Below are 15956 nucleotides of genomic sequence, written 5' to 3'. Positions count from 1 at the left end.
CAGAGGAGTCCACGCAGTTAACTATTTACAGATAAACTTTTGCAAGGATAATGTTTCAAAAACGAAACGCGTACCCTCGGCGGGACTCGAAATCGCAATCCCCGGTTTAGGTGACCGATGCCTTATCCGTTAGGCCACGAGGGCTACAACTTTGCGTTAGGCATACATTATTTACAACTGCGTGGTTGGCTGGAAATTCCGAGCTGCCACAAAAAGAAGACAGATGCAGAGGAATAATAACATAATATTTGGCGTTTTACGTGCCAAAACCACTTTCTGATTAAGAGGCACGCCGTAGTGGAGGACTCCGGAAATTTTGACCACCTGGGGTTCTTTAACGTGCACCTAAATCTAAGCACACGGGTGTTTTCGCAGTTCGCCCCCATCGATATGCGGCCGCCGTGGCCGGGATCCGATCCAGATGCAGAGGAGTCCACGCAGTTAACTATTTACAGAGAAACTTTTGCAAGGATAATTTTCAAAAAAGAAACGCGTACCCTCGGCGGGACTCGAACCCGCAATCCCCGGTTTAGGAGACCGATGCCTTATCCGTTAGGCCACGAGGGCTACAGCTTTGCGGTAGGCGTACATTATATACAACTGCGTGGTTGGCTGGAAATTCCGCGTTGCCACAATAAGAAGACTGATGCAGAGGAGTCCACGCAGTTAACTATTTCCAGAGAAACTTTTGCACGGATAATGTTTCAAAAACGAAACGCGTACCCTCGGCGGGACTCGAACCCGCAATCCCCGGTTTAGGAGACCGATGCCTTATCCGTTAGGCCACGAGGGCAGCACCTTTGCGGTAGGTATACTTTATTTACAAATGCGTGGTTGGCTGGAATTTCCGAGTAGCCACAAAAAGAAGACAGACGCAGAGGGGTCCACGCAGTTAACTATTTACAGAGAAGCTTTTGCAAGGATAATGTTTCACAAAAGAAACGCGTACCCTCGGCGGGACTCGAACCCGCAATCCCCGGTTTAGGAGACCGATGCCTTATCCGTTAGGCCACGAGGGCTTTTTTTTTTTTCTTTATTGCCTCCTTAGACGTTAACACACAAAAAAAAAACAAATCCATATACACAGTGCACCCACATCACATCAGGTGGGATGGTCGCTAAAATTTCTTGAGGCACACCAGCTCATCAAGGATGCTAACCCAGTCTGGGGTTTCGCTTTGTGCACGATACACTTCTCGTAATAGTGACATACTTTCAATGAAGTTCTCTCGCGCAGAGCACACATTCACATCAGCATGACGTACAGCCATTCTTGTTTTCCACAAACTGTGGAGACCCAGCAACATGAACATGTCGAACGGTGGCCCGTCATCGCTTTCAACTGGAAGGAACCGAATTCCATAGGGGTTTATGGGGAGTTCTTTTTTAAAAGTGCGCTGCAAGATGTCCCAGTGAAAGACAGCGTCCCAACACTCAATGAAGGCGTGTTCAGTTGTTTCAGGCTTTTTACACAGCCGGCAATCGGTAGTCCAGGGTACGAATATTCCTTTCTGTTCTAGCCATACTTTAACGGGGAGGGTGTTCGTGTGTAGGTGGAAAAAGAAAGTTTTCGCAGCAGGTCTTACAGGCATCCTTTTGACTCGTTTCAGCACATCTTTTCCTGGGCCTCCACAATAAACACTCCTATACAGTGGGATAGGTAACATACTGTCAACTAAATCTGCGTACAGTTTCTTTCTTCTCACTGAGCACAAGTACTCCAGCGAAAAACGTGCGCAGAGTATTCTAAAAGATGCAACGACTTCACGATAGTACCCAGTCGCTCTAGTGATAGCACTAGATGTGGACACAACAAATTCAGGCAGTTCTGTTGCCATTTTCGCCTGAATGACCGTACGGAGGAAAACATTTCTTTCATCTCGCAGGAAGATGAACCGCGATACGATCTGTCTAATGAACAAGTGTGAGAGCCCAAGGCCCCCATTTCGAACTGTGCGAAAAAGATTTGTTCGACTGGATCGCTCCCAAGTGGAGTTCCAGATGAAGGTAGCAAACACTCGATGCATTTTTTGAACGTTTACACGGGACATGAACATTACTTGCAGTATGTACCAAACTTTGGCAATTAAAAATATATTGCAAACTGAAGCACGTGCAAACACTGACAATCCCCGGCCCTGCCATCCTTTTATCTTTTCTTTCATTGATTCTATTTGGCCGGTCCACAACTGTGTCGAGTCCCGATAGTGCTCAAGGGGCACTCCTAGATACAGTGGAGGCACTGTAGTCCACTGCATACCGGCGAATTTTGTGGGTGTCGCGTCCCAGCTTCCATGCCATATCCCAACACTTTTTTCGAAGTTTATCTGGGCACCAGTGTACCTAGAAAAGGATCTTGCAAGGCGGACAGCCTCGACCACGCTTTCCCTGTCTTCACAAAAGACGGCGACGTCATCTGCATAAGCTAGCATTTTAACTTCTGCGGCGTGCAGCCTAAAACCACGAATGTTTTCATTCCGTATGACTGCCATACAAAAGGGTTCGAGGTACAGGGCAAAAAGCAAGGGAGACAAGGGACAGCCTTGCCGTACAGACGAGCGGAGTGGCACCCGCGAACTAAGACACTTATTAACTATAAGCTGCATGTAACAGTCTTCATAAGCCATTTTAACGCCATCTACAATGACGCTCCCAACATTACAGTACTGCAGTATAGCGAAAAGCACCTCATGTGACACCCGGTCGAACGCCTTCGCAAGGTCTAGCTGCAACATGTCCACCCGACCCCCAATGGCATCGCAACATTCAAGCACATTCCTTGCAATGTGGGTGTTCGTGAAAATGGTGCGGCCTTTAATGCCACACGTCTGGTGTGGCCCTACAAGCTGCTGAATCACGCTTTGAAATCGTCGAGCCAGTACTTTCATAAATATTTTGTAATCTGTGTTGGTCAGACTTATCGGTCTGTATGAACTTACTGAAAGGAGCTTTTCCCGTTCATCGGTTTTCGGAATTAATACTATGTGCGAAGTCTGGAATGAGGGCGGTACTTTTTTAAATTCATACGCCTCTGAGAGTAGTCGGTGCAATATACACGCAAACTCCTGACTGAATGCCTTGTAAAAAGCGGCGCCTAGGCCGTCCGGCCCTGGCGATTTGCCTGATGGCAGTTCTTCTATCGCCCTTTCAATCTCGGACACAGCTATTGGTCTCTCAAGACTTTCTCTAACGTCGTCATCCAACCTTGGCATCTCGCTCATGAATTCACTCTCGAAGGCCAGTCCAGAAGGAGTCACATTGCCGAACAATTCGCGATAGTGTTCCACAAAAGCTTTCTCAATCGACGAAGCGTCTGACGTCACCTCGTTTTGAAGACGTATCTGTTGGATCTCATTTCTTGACGCGTGACGCTTTTCATCGCTCATTGCCCGTTTGTTTGGTATCTCACCCATCCATAGGCGTTCGCTTCTAGCGCGTATAACTGCTGCTTTGTATCGCTCGGCGTCGATAACTTCAAGCTCGTGTCTTACTTTCTTTACGTTTTCAGCTAATAGATCGTGACCCGCATTTTGTGCGCTTGACAGATATTCTAGCTGTCTTTGCAGCTCTCTTTGTTTCTGTAATTTATCGTGCTGAAGGCTGCTTCCTCTTTCTATTGCAATGAACTTAACTTGAATCTTAAATTCCTCCCATGTGGCAGTAAAATATTCACCCTCATTTGTCATCAACTCTGTTATCTTTTCCTTAACTCTGCGCACAAATGGTTCATCATCAAGCAGCTTTTCGTTGAATTTCCACGTGTTCCAGTTGAATCGTGTTCTTTTAACTTTTTCCCCAATCGAGAAGCTTACCAGGCTATGGTCCGTGAACGATTGCGGTGCGACGTTATAACTATTACAAAGGGTGATCAAGTCGTCAGAAACATACACTCTGTCCAGCCTTGCTCGGCTATTTCGCTGAATGTGCGTGTACTGCGGAATCATACCATCAGTGAGGACTAGGCCCACATCTTCTAAGTTGTGGTCTTCAATTAGTCTGCTCAAAAGGAGAGCACTTTTATCGCGAACCCTTTCCCTTTTTAGTCGGTCTTCCGGAGAACACACACAGTTAAAATCACCAAGTAATATGACAAAGCGATCACATCTTAGATATTGCTCGATACATTCAAAAAACAAAAATCGATCATTCACATTGTTTGGCGCATAAACGCATACGAGCCGCCACAAATCGTGGGAAAAAGAAAAATCTACAATAAGCAAGCGGCCAGTTTCAGAAACAGTTACACTTTCTTCAATAATACCAGCACTCTTCCGTATTAACAACGCACATCCGCCTGATGTGCCATTCGCATGGCACACGCACACATTGTAATGCGCCGTGAAAGGCGTCACCATGCGATCGGTCTGCTCTTGGGTTTCGACCTTAGTTTCTTGTAAGGCAACTACATCGAGTTCCTTCTCCATACACAAGCGGCTAAGTTGATACTGCCTCCTTCGCGCTCCAAGGCCACGGACATTTAACGTGGCAACTCTCAGTGCTCTCTCTAGTTTCACCGCCATTTATCTGCAAAAGCAAGCCGATCGCACGGTGTCGCTGAAGAACAAGCGATCCAGACACACTGTAGAAAAATTTGCATGCATAACTTTTGCACTGAAAACCGCTCGATCCACACGCGTACCTTTAGAGCGTACGCGAAGCCCGATTCCAAAAAGGACGCCATCTCTTCACGACGTTAGTCCGGGCGCCCCAGTAGGCGCCGAGTCCTACTTAGGCGGTTTTGCCGCCGGCCGTCTGTCCGGCGGGATGTTTGGCTTCGGGCGCACGGGCACACGACGACCCGCCTGCGCTTTTGGCGGCGGCTCGTCTTTGGCCCCGTTGTCAAGGTTGCCGTCCAGGCTGCCGTCCAGGTTGCCGGTCGAGTCCCTCGCTCTTTTCATAGCCACATTGCTTGCACTCGATTCTTCGACGTCCATCAAGGGAGTTGCCGGTCCGTGCTCCGTGGCGGCCTCCTCGGCAGTGGCGGATTTTGCGGCCGATTCTTCTTTGGCTCCTTCGTCGCATGGCCTTTGCACTGCATCTTTCGGGCTCGTAGGCAGCACATTTACCACCTTCGTGGCTTTAGCAGCCGGCACATAAGGTGTTGCAACTATGTCCGCCGGTGGTACTAGCACGCGGGAAGCCTCATCAACGTCAGCCTCATCCATTAACAGGTCAGCCACGTCCTCTCGAAGCGCAGGTCCTCCGACGGATGCGTAAGTCTTAACACATTCCGTATCCTGGTGGCCGTAGCGACGGCATACTGCACATTTCGGGACGCGGCAGTCACGTCGGACATGTCCGGTGTTTCGGCACTTCAGGCAAAGGGGTGCTCTGCCCGGTACCACAACTAGGGTCTGCTCACCAGCTACACGAAGTTGATGGGGCAGGTCTTCTACGGTCATACCCGTCTTCAGAACCAGGGACACCGCCCGTGTCGACGATGCTTTATCTTGAACTCCTTGAACACGCCACTTTTCATGGAAAACGTCCGTGACCTTTCCGAACGGTAACAGGGCTGTCCGTATATCCTCGTCCGACACGTTATGAAGCATCCAATGCAACTTCAGCCGCACGGCCTGATTGGCAGGATCAACGACAATGCACCGATGTTCATTCACCTTGAGGTTCTTGGCGCTTGAAAGCTTTTTCACGCCTTCGTCGCTCTTGAAAGTAACCGCCCAAACGTGGCTCATCTGATACGCCCCTAGGGCGATGACATCGGCAAGTAGGCCTAAGCTAGCCAACGCATCTCGGAAATGTTCCACACGATACGGCCTGGCACGCACATCCGCATGCAGAAAAACTGTATTTAAAACTATCCGACCTGTCGGCAATTGAGGCAGCAAAACTTGGTATTCCGGGTCTTCTGAGGCAAACCTCCTGGTACCGCGGCCCTGCTGGGCCGCTGAAGCCGCTCCTACGGAGCTCATGATCGGCACGTCCGCTCGCTAGCGCGGCAGAAAGCCGAATCCCTTAGGCCACGAGGGCTACACCTTTGCGGTAGGTATACATTATTTACAAATGCGTGGTTGGCTGGAAATTCCGAGTTGCCACAAAAAGAAGACAGACGCAGAGGAGTCCACGCAGCTAACTATTTACAGAGAAACTTTTGCAAGGACAATGTTTCACAGAAGAAACGCGTACCCTCGGCGGGACTCGAACCCGCAATCCCCGGTTTAGGAGACCGATGCCTTATCCGTTAGGCCACGAGGGCTACACCTTTGCGGTAGGTATACATTATTTACAAATGCGTGGTTGGCTGGAAATTCCGAGTTGCCACAAAAAGAAGACAGACGCAGAGGAGTCCACGCAGCTAACTATTTACAGAGAAACTTTTGCAAGGACAATGTTTCACAAAAGAAACGCGTACCCTCGGCGGGACTCGAACCCGCAATCCCCGGTTTAGGAGACCGATGCCTTATCCGTTAGGCCACGAGGGCTACACCTTTGCGGTAGGTATACTTTATTTACAAATGCGTGGTTGGCTGGAAATTCCGAGTTGCCACAAAAAGAAGACAGATGCAGAGGAGTCCGCGCAGTTAACTATTTACAGAGAAGCTTTTGCAAGGATAATGTTTCACAAAAGAAACGCGTACCCTCGGCGGGACTCGAACCCGCAATCCCCGGTTTAGGAGACCGATGCCTTATCCGTTAGGCCACGAGGGCTACACCTTTGCGGTAGGTATACATTATTTACAAATGCGTGGTTGGCTGGAAATTCCGAGTTTCCACAAAAAGAAGACAGACGCAGAGGAGTCCACGCAGCTAACTATTTACAGAGAAACTTTTGCAAGGACAATGTTTCACAGAAGAAACGCGTACCCTCGGCAGGACTCGAACCCGCAATCCCCGGTTTAGGAGACCGATGCCTTATCCGTTAGGCCACGAGGGCAGCACCTTTGCGGTAGGTATACTTTATTTACAAATGCGTGGTTGGCTGGAAATTCCGAGTTGCCACAAAAAGAAGACAGATGCAGAGGAGTCCGCGCAGTTAACTATTTACAGAGAAGCTTTTGCAAGGATAATGTTTCACAAAAGAAACGCGTACCCTCGGCGGGACTCGAACCCGCAATCCCCGGTTTAGGAGACCGATGCCTTATCCGTTAGGCCACGAGGGCTACACCTTTGCGGTAGGTATACTTTATTTACAAATGCGTGGTTGGCTGGAAATTCCGAGTTGCCACAAAAAGAAGACAGATGCAGAGGAGTCCGCGCAGTTAACTATTTACAGAGAAGCTTTTGCAAGGATAATGTTTCACAAAAGAAACGCGTACCCTCGGCGGGACTCGAACCCGCAATCCCCGGTTTAGGAGACCGATGCCTTATCCGTTAGGCCACGAGGGCTACACCTTTGCGGTAGGTATACTTTATTTACAAATGCGTGGTTGGCTGGAAATTCCGAGTTGCCACAAAAAGAAGACAGATGCAGAGGAGTCCGCGCAGTTAACTATTTACAGAGAAGCTTTTGCAAGGATAATGTTTCACAAAAGAAACGCGTACCCTCGGCGGGACTCGAACCCGCAATCCCCGGTTTAGGAGACCGATGCCTTATCCGTTAGGCCACGAGGGCTACACCTTTGCGGTAGGTATACATTATTTACAAATGCGTGGTTGGCTGGAAATTCCGAGTTTCCACAAAAAGAAGACAGACGCAGAGGAGTCCACGCAGCTAACTATTTACAGAGAAACTTTTGCAAGGACAATGTTTCACAGAAGAAACGCGTACCCTCGGCGGGACTCGAACCCGCAATCCCCGGTTTAGGAGACCGATGCCTTATCCGTTAGGCCACGAGGGCAGCACCTTTGCGGTAGGTATACTTTATTTACAAATGCGTGGTTGGCTGGAAATTCCGAGTTGCCACAAAAAGAAGACAGATGCAGAGGAGTCCGCGCAGTTGACTATTTACAGAGAAGCTTTTGCAAGGATAATGTTTCACAAAAGAAACGCGTACCCTCGGCGGGACTCGAACCCGCAATCCCCGGTTTAGGAGACCGATGCCTTATCCGTTAGGCCACGAGGGCTACACCTTTGCGGTAGGTATACTTTATTTACAAATGCGTGGTTGGCTGGAAATTCCGAGTTGCCACAAAAAGAAGACAGATGCAGAGGAGTCCGCGCAGTTAACTATTTACAGAGAAGCTTTTGCAAGGATAATGTTTCACAAAAGAAACGCGTACCCTCGGCGGGACTCGAACCCGCAATCCCCGGTTTAGGAGACCGATGCCTTATCCGTTAGGCCACGAGGGCAGCACCTTTGCGGTAGGTATACTTTATTTACAAATGCGTGGTTGGCTGGAAATTCCGAGTAGCCACAAAAAGAAGACAGACGCAGAGGAGTCCACGCAGCTAACTATTTACAGAGAAACTTTTGCAAGGACAATGTTTCACAAAAGAAACGCGTACCCTCGGCGGGACTCGAACCCGCAATCCCCGGTTTAGGAGACCGATGCCTTATCCGTTAGGCCACGAGGGCAGCACCTTTGCGGTAGGTATACTTTATTTACAAATGCGTGGTTGGCTGGAAATTCCGAGTAGCCACAAAAAGAAGACAGACGCAGAGGAGTCCACGCAGTTAACTATTTACAGAGAAGCTTTTGCAAGGATAATGTTTCACAAAAGAAACGCGTACCCTCGGCGGGACTCGAACCCGCAATCCCCGGTTTAGGAGACCGATGCCTTATCCGTTAAGCCACGAGGGCTACACCTTTGCGGTAGGTATACATTATTTACAAATGCGTGGTTGGCTGGAAATTCCGAGTTGCCACAAAAAGAAGACAGACGCAGAGGAGTCCACGCAGTTAACTATTTACAGAGAAGCTTTTGCAAGGATAATGTTTCACAAAAGAAACGCGTACCCTCGGCGGGACTCGAACCCGCAATCCCCGGTTTAGGAGACCGATGCCTTATCCGTTAAGCCACGAGGGCTACACCTTTGCGGTAGGTATACATTATTTACAAATGCGTGGTTGGCTGGAAATTCCGAGTAGCCACAAAAAGAAGACAGACGCAGAGGAGTCCACGCAGCTAACTATTTACAGAGAAACTTTTGCAAGGACAATGTTTCACAAAAGAAACGCGTACCCTCGGCGGGACTCGAACCCGCAATCCCCGGTTTAGGAGACCGATGCCTTATCCGTTAGGCCACGAGGGCAGCACCTTTGCGGTAGGTATACTTTATTTACAAATGCGTGGTTGGCTGGAAATTCCGAGTAGCCACAAAAAGAAGACAGACGCAGAGGAGTCCACGCAGCTAACTATTCACAGAGAAACTTTTGCAAGGACAATGTTTCACAAAAGAAACGCGTACCCTCGGCGGGACTCGAACCCGCAATCCCCAGTTTAGGAGACCGATGCCTTATCCGTTAGGCCACGAGGGCAGCACCTTTGCGGTAGGTATACTTTATTTACAAATGCGTGGTTGGCTGGAAATTCCGAGTAGCCACAAAAAGAAGACAGACGCAGAGGAGTCCACGCAGTTAACTATTTACAGAGAAGCTTTTGCAAGGATAATGTTTCACAGAAGAAACGCGTACCCTCAGAGGGACTCGAACCCGCAATCCCCGGTTTAGGAGACCGATGCCTTATCCGTTAGGCCACGAGGGCTACACCTTTGCGGTAGGTATACATTATTTACAAATGCGTGGTTGGCTGGAAATTCCGAGTTGCCACAAAAAGAAGACAGACGCAGAGGAGTCCACGCAGTTAACTATTTACAGAGAAGCTTTTGCAAGGATAATGTTTCACAAAAGAAACGCGTACCCTCAGAGGGACTCGAACCCGCAATCCCCGGTTTAGGAGACCGATGCCTTATCCGTTAGGCCACGAGGGCATTTTTTTTTCTTTATTGCCAGTACTCGACATAACACAACACAAATTCCTAAATGATATAAACAAAGACCAAAGAAGCAAAAAGGGATGAATACACAAACGGAACAAGGAACAGTAATATTTACATTCGCTGCCGTCCGCTACTGTGGCACGACGTTGTCGGATTAAAATTCCTTTAGTGCTGTAAGGGGTTCAACCCTCGACAGCCACTCAGGAACAGGCTGTTGCATCTTCATCACTTCCACATACCGTTGCATGGATTCACAAAAGTACAGACGCGCCGGTCGGGCATCCGGGTCACAATGGTAACCCGCCATTCTTGCGCGCCATAAACAGTGGAGGCCCGTAAGCATGATCAGGTCGTACGGGAAACCTTCGTCGTCATATACTGGCAGAAACCTGATTCCGTGGGGATCTATAGGTAGCTCCTTTTTTAGAGTCCTTTGTAACACGTCCCAGAAAAAGACCCCTTCCCAACAGTGGATGAAGACATGATCTATGCTTTATGTTTTTTTACATATAAGGCAGTGGGTTCCCCATGGCATGTAGAACCCACGTTGTTCAAGGAAGAATTTAACAGGTACAGTACCAGTGTGTAATTTAAAAAAGAACGATTTAGTGGCTGGTTGAACTGGCATCTTCTTCACCCTTTTCAATACATCTAGGCCTGGGCCTCCACTGTACGGGGCTCTGTACATAGGTACTAGCAAAACACTGTCACATAAATCACGATATAACTTTTTCCGTTTTACACTCCACAAATATGCACTTGAAAAACGAACACGCAAAAAGGAAACACTCTGAACTATTTCCCGAAAGAAACCACGGACTGGTCCTGGCATTATTTCCGTACCTACAACGAATTCGGGAAGTGATCTTGACAGCCTCATTTGGATCACCGTGCGCAGAAATGGGTCGTTTGTATCTCGAAAGAAGGAGAATCTATTCACCAGTTGACGCAGGAAGAGGTGCGCCAACCCCAGACCACCATCCTTCACGCGCCGGAAGAGATTATCTCGGCTACATCGCTCCCAGCTTGATGCCCACACGAATACAGCGAACACGCGGTGCAGTTTCTGCACATTAATACGAGAGCACTGTAGTACCTGCATTACGTACCAGATCTTTGTCACGAGAAACATGTTGCACGCTGTAGCTCTCGCGAATATTGACAAGTAACAGGCGTTCCATCGGTCGGCTTTTTCTTTTAGTTGTTTTGTCCGCTCCTTCCAGTACTCGCTACTGTCCTTGTAGGCATCAAGGGGTGCTCCAAGGTACTTCACTGGCGTCGTGACCCAGTTTACGTTCGAAAAGTGGTCTGGTGTAGACGCCCATCTTCCATGCCAAAACCCCAAACATTTCTGCCAGTTAACGTAGCTGTTAGTGACGTTACCAAACTTTTTGACGATATTCACAGTATTCAATACACTTTGTTTGTCCTTACAGCACACAGCCACATCGTCAGCGTATGCCAGTAGCTTCACTTCTGCTGATTGAAGACTAAACCCCTTAATACATTCATTTTCAATGATGGCCAGACATAGCGTTTCTATGTAGACACAAAACAGGAGTGGACTGAGTGGACAACCCTGGCGAACGGAGCGCTTCACGTTAATGGGGGCCCCCAACATCTGATTAACTATAAGTCTGGTATAGCAGCTCCGGTACGCCATGGTCACCCCTTCAGTGATTATGTGGCCAAAATTAACGTGTTCAAGGATGGTAAGCAATATGTCGTGAGAAACACAATCAAACGCCTTCTCCAAGTCTAGCTGGAGGATGGCTACTGCATCGCACATGGCGTCACAACACTCCAGCACACACTTCATTTTATGGATGTTAGTGAAAATGGTTCTTCCACGAATACCACACGTCTGGTGTGGGCCGACTACTTCCTGAATAACTGACTGGACCCGTCGTGCCAACACCTTCATCAATATTTTGTAGTCACAGTTAGTAAGCGCTATGGGTCTGTAGGAGGAAAGTTGCTTGAGCTTTTCGGTCTCTTCTGTTTTCGGTATTAGTACTGTATGGGACTGGCCAAAGGATGGTGGAAGTATTTTCAGTTCATATGCTTCCTTGAAAACTGCTGTTAAGATAGGAGCTAGGTGGCTTTTGAATGATTTGTACCATGCGGCACAAAGACCGTCTGGACCTGGCGACTTCCCAGGATTCAGGTCTTCGATGGCTTTCATCACTTCATGTTCTGTTAATGGTCGTTCTAAGGTTTCTTTAACCTCACTCGACAGCTGTGGGATTCGTTGCAAAAATAATTTCTTGAAATCGTGCATGTTGACAGGCCTGAATGTAAAAAGTTCTTTGTAATGCTCAAAGAAAGCACGCCCTATATTATTGTTATCCGTTAATACCACCCCTTCATATTCGATAGCCTCAATCTGCTTACGTCTCGAGTGCTTTTTTTCTAACCCCAGTGCTCTTTTCGTTGGCGTTTCCCCGCATGATAGCCTTTCTGCTCTGGCGCGCACTAGCGCACCTCGGAAGCGATCTTCGTCGAATACCTCGAGCTTCTTCTTAACGGCGCGCATATCTTGTTGATAGGCGCCAGGTTGCATGCATTCAAGCTTCGCAAATTTTTCTAGCAATGTTGTTAAATCCTTTTCTCTGGCCTTTTGTTCATATCGCAGTACGCTACTTCTTTCGATTGCCTTCAATTTAATGCTTTGCTTCAGCAACTCCCATTCCTCACCAAATTTCGTAGAACTGTCTGTTCCAAAAGAATTCAGAGTAGCCACTACATTTGCGTTAAAAGTTTCATCCCGTAACAGCTCTGCATTCAATTTCCACAGTTCCCAGACGAACTTGTTTCGTTCTTTCTTCCTGCCCACCGTGCATTTTACCAGGCAGTGGTCAGAATATGATATGGCCGTAACTGTGTAGCACTGGCATTTTTCAACTAAATCATATGAAAGATAGATACGGTCTAAGCGTGCGTGACTTGTGCCCTGAAAGTGAGTGTAGCTTACGTCTCCGTGACCGCGAAAACATTCTGCGATATCTTCTAATTCGAATTCGTGTGTGATCTGCGCCAGGATATCACTACTTTTGTCACAAACCACGCGACGCGTAGACCTATCCTCAGCTTTCAATACGCAGTTGAAGTCGCCTACACAGGCTATCATTTTTTGCACATGTAAATGATGCTTTAAACTCAAAGAAATTTGCCCTCTCTTGCACAGTATTAGGCGCATAAATGCAAAACACGCGCCATTGGACATTACAATAGCTGAAGTCACAAAAGACAAGTCGACCAGAAGTACAGGAGAAGTAACCATATATAACAAGACCAGGGAGCTTCCTCACGAACAGCACACACCCTGCCGAAGTCCCTAAGGCGTGGCTCACTACCGTATAGTAGTTATACGTGAACCTTTGCACCATGCTCCCGGTCTCCTCCTCGCCGTCTACCTTGGTTTCTTGCACGGCTAAAACGTCGAGGTCGTGGTCCACTAGTAGTCTGTAAACCTGACTCTGTTTCCTTTTGGCGGCCAGACCTCGAACGTTTAGCGTGCCGAGGCTAAGCGACGGGTTGGTAGCCATTATTGGTGAAAACCGGAGGGGAGAAGGCCCGGAGCATGGTGCTCACCTTAACGTCTAGCTGACCGCTAGACGCCTCCGTGGCCATCCGGCGGCCGTCGCCCGGGTTCCTCTTTGGTCGGCTTCGGGGTAAGCCTACGGTCAGTCTCCAAGTTCGGCTTAGGCTTGAGGGTGGAGCGCCTTCCAGGTAGCGTCTTAGCGGGTGGTGCCTCGGAGTCACCGCCAGCCTTTCCGTCGACTTTCTCCTCGTGCTGCAGGGATCTCTTGACCGGTGCCGAGACGGATTCGACGCGGGCGCTAGCAGGGGTCGCGTTGTTGTCCGCCTCTGCCTGCGTTGCATCCGTAGCTGGCTGGTGGCTCTCATTTTCATGCGGGGCCGTCTTCACGCTCTCGACTGTAGCTGCTGGTTCTTTGGGGGGAGGGATATTCCTTCCTCCTTCGGCTTGCTTGGTCGTCACGCCGGTTTCTGCCGCCACTTTGCCGTTTCCAGCTCCCGTGGCCGCTTCCTCCGCCTCGGTCACGTCCATTACATGGTCTAACGTCGACGGCTCGCTCTCCGCCGAACCCGCGGCTACTGCGTATGAACGCACACAGTCCGCGTCGTTGTGTCCAAAAAGCCTGCACCGCGAGCAACGGGGAACCTTGCATTCACGACGAACGTGGCCAGAGCCTCGGCAGCGCAGGCACTGCATGGGACGTCCTGGGGCTACCACCAGCGCAAGTTCGCCGGCGACGCGGATCTGGTGGGGCAGGTCGTCGACTTTCATTCCTGCCTTCAGCTGCAGCAGCACTGCTCGGGTCGTCGAGCCCTTGTCGGAAACGCCATCCACTCGCCAGCGCTCCCGGGTCACTTCCGTCACCTTGCCGAAGGAGGCCAGCGCGGTCTTGACGTCTTCGTCGTCCACCCCATGCAGAAGCCAGTGGATACGAAGCTTCACCTGTTGTTCCTTGGGGTCGATGACCAGGCAGCGACGCCCCTTCACCTGCAGCTCCTTCAGGGCCGCCAGCTTTTCGGCAGCCTCGGCTGTCTTCATCGTCACCGCCCATACATGGTTGATTTGGTATGCTCCAAGGGCGACGACGCCAGAGAGCATACCAACAGCTTGAAGCGCGTCTCGAAAATCTTCTACACGAAACGGGCGAACACGAGCGTCGCCGTGCAAAAAAACTGTGTTCAAAACAATACGTCCTGTAGGTAGGCGAGGCAAAATTATCTGGTAATCTTTATCTTCTTCCGTCGAAAGCCTGTTGCCGCGGCTAACAGCCGCATATGCCGCTCCATTGGAGCCCATGATCCCGCGATCCGTTCAGCTCGGGAGCCGGAAGCAGAATGGGCCACGAGGGCAGCACCTTTGCGGTAGGTATACTTTATTTACAAATGCGTGGTTGGCTGGAAATTCCCAGTTGCCACAAAAAGAAGACAGATGCAGAGGAGTCCACGCAGTTGACTATTTACAGAGAAGCTTTTGCAAGGATAATGTTTCACAAAAGAAACGCGTACCCTCGGCGGGACTCGAACCCGCAATCCCCGGTTTAGGAGACCGATGCCTTATCCGTTAGGCCACGAGGGCTACACCTTTGCGGTAGGTATACTTTATTTACAAATGCGTGGTTGGCTGGAAACTCCGAGTTGCCACAAAAAGAAGACAGATGCAGAGGAGTCCACGCAGTTGACTATTTACAGAGAAGCTTTTGCAAGGATAATGTTTCACAAAAGAAACGCGTACCCTCGGCGGGACTCGAACCCGCAATCCCCGGTTTAGGAGACCGATGCCTTATCCGTTAGGCCACGAGGGCTACACCTTTGCGGTAGGTATACTTTATTTACAAATGCGTGGTTGGCTGGAAATTCTGAGTTGCCACAAAAAGAAGACAGACGCAGAGGAGTCCACGCAGCTAACTATTTACAGAGAAACTTTTGCAAGGACAATGTTTCACAAAAGAAACGCGTACCCTCGGCGGGACTCGAACCCGCAATCCCCAGTTTAGGAGACCGATGCCTTATCCGTTAAGCCACGAGGGCTACACCTTTGCGGTAGGTATACATTATTTACAAATGCGTGGTTGGCTGGAAATTCCGAGTTGCCACAAAAAGAAGACAGACGCAGAGGAGTCCACGCAGCTAACTATTTACAGAGAAGCTTTTGCAAGGATAATGTTTCACAAAAGAAACGCGTACCCTCGGCGGGACTCGAACCCGCAATCCCCGGTTTAGGAGACCGATGCCTTATCCGTTAGGCCACGAGGGCAGCACCTATGCGGTAGGTATACTTTATTTACAAATGCGTGGTTGGCTGGAAATTCCGAGTAGCCACAAAAAGAAGACAGACGCAGAGGAGTCCACGCAGTTAACTATTTACAGAGAAGCTTTTGCAAGGATAATGTTTCACAAAAGAAACGCGTACCCTCAGAGGGACTCGAACCCGCAATCCCCGGTTTAGGAGACCGATGCCTTATCCGTTAGGCCACGAGGGCAGCACCTTTGCGGTAGGTATACTTTATTTACAAATGCGTGGTTGGCTGGAAATTCCGAGTTGCCACAAAAAGAAGACAGATGCAGAGGAGTCCACGC

General features: G+C 49.3%; 22 non-coding genes across 22 annotated transcripts; all 22 read right to left on the bottom strand.

Annotated features, from left to right (window-relative positions):
* Positions 1-494: 494 nt before the first annotated feature.
* On the bottom strand, positions 495-567 carry TRNAR-CCU (transfer RNA arginine (anticodon CCU)). Its single transcript has one exon. It is a non-coding gene; the product is annotated as a tRNA-Arg (tRNA).
* A 153-nt stretch (positions 568-720) lies between these two features.
* On the bottom strand, positions 721-793 carry TRNAR-CCU (transfer RNA arginine (anticodon CCU)). The gene has a single exon. It is a non-coding gene; the product is annotated as a tRNA-Arg (tRNA).
* A 153-nt stretch (positions 794-946) lies between these two features.
* TRNAR-CCU (transfer RNA arginine (anticodon CCU)) lies at positions 947-1019 on the bottom strand. The gene has a single exon. It is a non-coding gene; the product is annotated as a tRNA-Arg (tRNA).
* Positions 1020-6141: 5122 nt separating this feature from the next.
* TRNAR-CCU (transfer RNA arginine (anticodon CCU)) lies at positions 6142-6214 on the bottom strand. The gene has a single exon. It is a non-coding gene; the product is annotated as a tRNA-Arg (tRNA).
* Positions 6215-6367: 153 nt separating this feature from the next.
* On the bottom strand, positions 6368-6440 carry TRNAR-CCU (transfer RNA arginine (anticodon CCU)). Its single transcript has one exon. It is a non-coding gene; the product is annotated as a tRNA-Arg (tRNA).
* Positions 6441-6593: 153 nt separating this feature from the next.
* TRNAR-CCU (transfer RNA arginine (anticodon CCU)) lies at positions 6594-6666 on the bottom strand. The gene has a single exon. It is a non-coding gene; the product is annotated as a tRNA-Arg (tRNA).
* A 153-nt stretch (positions 6667-6819) lies between these two features.
* On the bottom strand, positions 6820-6892 carry TRNAR-CCU (transfer RNA arginine (anticodon CCU)). Its single transcript has one exon. It is a non-coding gene; the product is annotated as a tRNA-Arg (tRNA).
* A 153-nt stretch (positions 6893-7045) lies between these two features.
* On the bottom strand, positions 7046-7118 carry TRNAR-CCU (transfer RNA arginine (anticodon CCU)). Its single transcript has one exon. It is a non-coding gene; the product is annotated as a tRNA-Arg (tRNA).
* A 153-nt stretch (positions 7119-7271) lies between these two features.
* Positions 7272-7344, bottom strand: TRNAR-CCU (transfer RNA arginine (anticodon CCU)). Its single transcript has one exon. It is a non-coding gene; the product is annotated as a tRNA-Arg (tRNA).
* A 153-nt stretch (positions 7345-7497) lies between these two features.
* On the bottom strand, positions 7498-7570 carry TRNAR-CCU (transfer RNA arginine (anticodon CCU)). Its single transcript has one exon. It is a non-coding gene; the product is annotated as a tRNA-Arg (tRNA).
* A 153-nt stretch (positions 7571-7723) lies between these two features.
* On the bottom strand, positions 7724-7796 carry TRNAR-CCU (transfer RNA arginine (anticodon CCU)). The gene has a single exon. It is a non-coding gene; the product is annotated as a tRNA-Arg (tRNA).
* A 153-nt stretch (positions 7797-7949) lies between these two features.
* On the bottom strand, positions 7950-8022 carry TRNAR-CCU (transfer RNA arginine (anticodon CCU)). Its single transcript has one exon. It is a non-coding gene; the product is annotated as a tRNA-Arg (tRNA).
* A 153-nt stretch (positions 8023-8175) lies between these two features.
* Positions 8176-8248, bottom strand: TRNAR-CCU (transfer RNA arginine (anticodon CCU)). Its single transcript has one exon. It is a non-coding gene; the product is annotated as a tRNA-Arg (tRNA).
* Positions 8249-8401: 153 nt separating this feature from the next.
* TRNAR-CCU (transfer RNA arginine (anticodon CCU)) lies at positions 8402-8474 on the bottom strand. Its single transcript has one exon. It is a non-coding gene; the product is annotated as a tRNA-Arg (tRNA).
* A 153-nt stretch (positions 8475-8627) lies between these two features.
* Positions 8628-8700, bottom strand: TRNAR-CCU (transfer RNA arginine (anticodon CCU)). Its single transcript has one exon. It is a non-coding gene; the product is annotated as a tRNA-Arg (tRNA).
* A 153-nt stretch (positions 8701-8853) lies between these two features.
* Positions 8854-8926, bottom strand: TRNAR-CCU (transfer RNA arginine (anticodon CCU)). The gene has a single exon. It is a non-coding gene; the product is annotated as a tRNA-Arg (tRNA).
* Positions 8927-9079: 153 nt separating this feature from the next.
* Positions 9080-9152, bottom strand: TRNAR-CCU (transfer RNA arginine (anticodon CCU)). The gene has a single exon. It is a non-coding gene; the product is annotated as a tRNA-Arg (tRNA).
* Positions 9153-9305: 153 nt separating this feature from the next.
* TRNAR-CCU (transfer RNA arginine (anticodon CCU)) lies at positions 9306-9378 on the bottom strand. The gene has a single exon. It is a non-coding gene; the product is annotated as a tRNA-Arg (tRNA).
* A 5504-nt stretch (positions 9379-14882) lies between these two features.
* TRNAR-CCU (transfer RNA arginine (anticodon CCU)) lies at positions 14883-14955 on the bottom strand. The gene has a single exon. It is a non-coding gene; the product is annotated as a tRNA-Arg (tRNA).
* Positions 14956-15108: 153 nt separating this feature from the next.
* TRNAR-CCU (transfer RNA arginine (anticodon CCU)) lies at positions 15109-15181 on the bottom strand. The gene has a single exon. It is a non-coding gene; the product is annotated as a tRNA-Arg (tRNA).
* A 153-nt stretch (positions 15182-15334) lies between these two features.
* On the bottom strand, positions 15335-15407 carry TRNAR-CCU (transfer RNA arginine (anticodon CCU)). Its single transcript has one exon. It is a non-coding gene; the product is annotated as a tRNA-Arg (tRNA).
* A 153-nt stretch (positions 15408-15560) lies between these two features.
* Positions 15561-15633, bottom strand: TRNAR-CCU (transfer RNA arginine (anticodon CCU)). Its single transcript has one exon. It is a non-coding gene; the product is annotated as a tRNA-Arg (tRNA).
* Positions 15634-15956: the final 323 nt, after the last annotated feature.

Source organism: Dermacentor variabilis, unplaced genomic scaffold (assembly GCF_050947875.1).
Source record: "Dermacentor variabilis isolate Ectoservices unplaced genomic scaffold, ASM5094787v1 scaffold_13, whole genome shotgun sequence".
Lineage (NCBI taxonomy): Eukaryota > Metazoa > Arthropoda > Arachnida > Ixodida > Ixodidae > Dermacentor > Dermacentor variabilis.
Note: the sequence above shows the minus strand (reverse complement) of the source record. Positions and strands in the feature narration are given on the sequence as shown.